We start from the raw sequence: 4,669 nt of genomic DNA, 5'->3' as shown, positions 1-4,669 counted from the left end.
GAAGTGTTTAATAAATTTCTATTAGAGTTTAATTCCAGAAAAACTTTCTCCTGAGAAATAGCCATCTTTCTTTTTATTATACAATGAGAACTACTACATTTAGCAATCTCTCTGCTTATATTTTTGACTGCTAGAAAACTCAGAACTATATTTAATATTCAATTAAAGCAAACACTAACTACATTTGGCTTTAATTATCCCTGTGTTCTCCATGCTTTTTATTCTTTATACTTATTTTATGATCTTAGAGTCCTTTAATGAGATGGTATTATTCCAGTTACTATTGCAGTACAACACCCATCCCAAACTTAATGGTATAAAACAACAACCATTTTATTATGCTTATGATTGATTTTTTATTGATTTTTATTGATTTTATATTGATTTTATGGCTTTTTAATTTTTATAATAGGATTTACTATTGATTCTGTAGATCAGAAATTCTGAAAGAGCACAGTGGGGGATGCTCTTCTCTGTTCCACCCTGTCCTGAGCCCCAGCTGGTGACTAACGGCTAGAAGCTAGAATGGCTGGGACTGCAGGAATGACTCTGAAGTGGCTTCTTCACTCACACGGCTAAGCCTGGGCTGGAAAGGCTGAGGGCTGGGCTCAACTGGAATTGTCCTGCAGAGCACCTACAGGTGGCCTCTCTTTGTGGCTTGGCTCTTCACCACAAGGTGGCTGGGTTCCATGGGGGAGAAAACCCAGAGGGAGTGTCTCAAGAGCCAGCATCTCAAGAAAACTAGGTGGAAGGTACATCACCTTTTCTAACCTCAGAAGTCACATAACATCACTTTCACTGTACCCTACGGGATATATCAGTCACAAACCCACCTAGATTCAAGAGGAGCATACAAAGACCCCACCTTTCAACAGGAGAACTATTAAAATAATTTACTGCCACTTTCAAAAACTATAGATATACATAATAAACCCGTGACTGTCCTTTAGCCAAAGAGATCTAAATGGAAGGTGTCTCAGCATTTATTCTTGCTTAGACAACCCAACTGGGGGTTGAGACAAAGGTAAGAGAGATCTCTTCAGCTCCCCACTATCTTCCCACATTCATTACCAAGCCATTTAAAAAATTCAAAGCTTCTGTGAAGCTAAGGTTAGACATATTACTAATTTGGTAGCAACAAGATTATTTGGCCCCAAACAATTTTTTTAGAGGACATTTAAGAAGCCAGTATTTTAGCCATGAAAGATTGATGAAAGACATATTTCTTTTTAATGACTAGTGAGAAGACATCTTTTCTGCTGGTTGGGAATAAGTTCAGCAGATGCTTGAAAAGAGATATATCTAAAAATCATCCCTCTTTCTCTTCCTCTTCCTCCTCCTAGTCCCTTCCCTTCCTGAATTACTTGGAAGAAATTTCTTTATTAAGCACCTAAACTGTACCAAGTATTATTGGTGTCACTCCCATAATGTTTCAAAGGACAGATTTAATAGCAAATTTATAAGGTGATTCAGATACAATATTTCAGAGGTCGACAAACTTTCTGAAAAAGGCCTAATAGTATTTATGCTTTTTGGGCAATGTGATCTTTTTTAGAACTATTTGACTCTGCTATTTTAGCAAAAAGCAGCCATAGACAATATATAAATGAATTTGCATGACTTAGCTCCAATGAAACTTAATTTATGAATACTTAAATTTGAATTGCATATAATTTTCATGTCACCAAATATTCCTCTTTTGATTTTGTTTCAACCATTTAAAATTTCTAAATCAATTTTAGTTCATGGACAGAAACAAGCAATGGACCAAGTTTGGCCTGTGGGCTGTAATTTCCCTACCCCTACAAAATGGAGAAAACAGGATACAAAATTGTACTTACAGCATGATTTCTTATAACTCAGAAAAAGAGACCTATACATTAAGGCTGAAAGTGAATCTATAAAATGTAGTTGTATTGTTACGCTGAAATTATGGTTGATCTTCCTCTCTTTTTGGTAGTTTCATATTTTATTGATGGAAATATTACTTTAGTGATGGAAATAAAAAAATTTTGAAATAAATGTGATAGTGTTTGCTTTAACAGCATATATATCAAAAATCATGAAGAGGGAGAAAATTATAATGAATCCTGTGGTTTTGGATTGGACCTGGAGTTATCTGTTTCTATATGTCCAAATCTAGATAACAATCTGTCACTCTATCTATGGAAATATCCACTGAGAGGGCATGAAAGCAGCAACACTTCAAAAGCAATGAGCACACCTAGCATCCAGATCTTGGTTTCTAAATAACTGTTCTCACTATAAAGAACCAGGACTCCTTGGAGAAGGGATAAAGTGTAAGATGAGCCTGGAACATCTTGTGCAAGAAAAAAAAGAAAGTGTTCATGTAACAACAGGACAATGTCAAATGGACCCAAAAGAAGGCCTGAATGGGCTTCCACTGGCCAAATCTGGGACAATTTGAGCATTAGAATAAATGACAGCAACGTATTATAGCCCAACGAATAAAACAGGAAACCATGAGTCCATATGATATAAAAAATAAAATTATAAAACGTTAGATGAAAGATGATTTAGTTTTAAACTACCTCTATCTATAATACTTTATAATTACAAAGGAAAAGTGTAACTTTACAGTGAGAAGCATAGACATCATCTTAAAGTGAACATCATAGGCAATAAAATAAATCGAGCAGCTGAAATTGTGTCACGTGGGATGAGGCGTGGAGTAAAACACCGCATCACTTCTGTGATAACCCTGCCTGAAATGCATGACGTGACTCTAGTCAAGATTAGAAACAAAACCAAATAGAAGATTCTACAAACTACCTGGCCCGCCCTCCGACCGCCCCATTGGGAGGTCCACCTATCACTCCCTCTCGCAGCCACAGCCCGCCCACCCACCCTCCGGGAGTGCAGCGCCCGAAGGCTCCAGGTGCGCCCCGCCCCGCCCCGCGCCGCCTTCCTGCCGCCGCCGAGAGTCTCCGCGCGCCTTCTCGCCTTTCCCAGCGCCGCGGCTGGGAAGGGCCGGGAGGCGAGGTAGGTGAGGACGGCGACGGCGCGGCCATTGTCGTGCAGCCCCTCCCGGGCGCGCAGGATCCGCGGGGCAGGCTGGCCGGGCGGGGCGGCAAGCCAGTCGGGCGCGGTGTCTGGGCGCGGTGTCTGGGAGCTGGTGCGTCCCGGTGCCGCCCGCCTCTCTGCGCGGATCGCCGCTCCGAGGCCGCGTCCTCTGCCACAGCTACCCGCGCCACCTTTGTGACGGTCCCCAGCCCGTCGGAGCTGGCGCGCCGCCGCTGCCGCTTCTTCGCCCGGGGCTGCAAATGGAGCCTGCTCGTCTCTGTGCCTCTGACCCCAGCGTCCCGGGACCGCATGGGGAAGTGCTCAGATCTAGCGGCACGGCCGTGAGCGCCTCCGCCTACCCGTCTTCGCGTGATTACCTAGGAAGTCCCTGAAACACTAAATAGATTTTTTTTTTATGTTAAAATACATAATGAAATTTATCATTTTAAAGGACAATTAAATACGTTCAGTGTTGCGCAACCATCACCACTATCTAGTTCTGGAATTTTCCGTCACCTAGAAGGGAAATCTGCACCCATTAGCAGTCATTCCTTACTCCCTGCCCAGCCCCTGGCAACCACCACTCTGCTTTTTTGTTTGGATGGCTTTGTTTATTCTGGATATTTTGTATAAATGATGTTATACAATATGATGTCCTATGTAACACTTCTCTCACCTAGCATTATGTTTTCCAGGTTCAATATGGAGCATATTGAACATCATTCCTTTAAATGGATGAATAACAACACCATTTTTATGCATACCCCACGTTTTGTTTATTCTTCATCAACTGATAGACATAGACATTTAGGTGTTTCCACCTTTTAAGGCTGTTGTGAATATGCTGCTATGAACGTTTGCATTTGTGTACAAGTCTTTGTTTGAACACCTGTTTTCAAATTCAATTTTGGGGGTATATAACTAAATAGACTTTTGCTTCCCTACTAATGGAAAACCCTACAGCCACCTACAGTTCCCCTCCCCACCTCCACTGATTCTGGAAACACCTGGAAATGTATCATGCAAGCTCCTGAAAATGTTCCTGTCAGCCTTGATTTTCTTTTTCCTTTTTAAGTAATTTTATTTTTACTTTTTAACATTTTATTATTTTATTTTCCCCCTCCCCTCTCCTGATTTTCTTAACATAGAAGATATGAAGGTCAGTATTTCTGCCCTCTCCAGAGACCCTTATCAGGAGGATCTATCTGTTCCCATACCACCACCCAGCCCCAACTTCCAAATCACATATCCTCACCCCTCCACCTCCACTCCCACCTCCTGTCCAGAGCCTTCCACTGCCTGACTCAAGGTACCATGTGACACAAGAGAACCCAGCTTTTGCTAGACAGAAACTGAAGTGTTGTCCTTTGGAGGATTTTAACCAAAGGATAGGGCAATGGTCAGGTACCGGCTGGGGCAGCTAGCTAGTCTTCCAAGAGTGGCTGGGGAACTTCACACAAGCTGAGAGAAACTGACAAGGAGCATGGACAAGGACCATGAGAGACCAGGAGCAATCTCAGTGCTTACATTCTAATTCCAGATGATCTGCTGATTTCCTATCCTAGGGTAGTGGTAAAATCACTCATTTTAATCTTGCAACAAATCCTTTTAAAACTGCTCTTAAACTTTAGTTGGCATCAGAATC

This window comes from Pteropus vampyrus, unplaced genomic scaffold (assembly GCF_000151845.1).
Source record: "Pteropus vampyrus isolate Shadow unplaced genomic scaffold, Pvam_2.0 Scaffold36, whole genome shotgun sequence".
In the NCBI taxonomy this organism is placed as follows: domain Eukaryota; kingdom Metazoa; phylum Chordata; class Mammalia; order Chiroptera; family Pteropodidae; genus Pteropus; species Pteropus vampyrus.
This window is presented reverse-complemented; position numbering follows the sequence as displayed.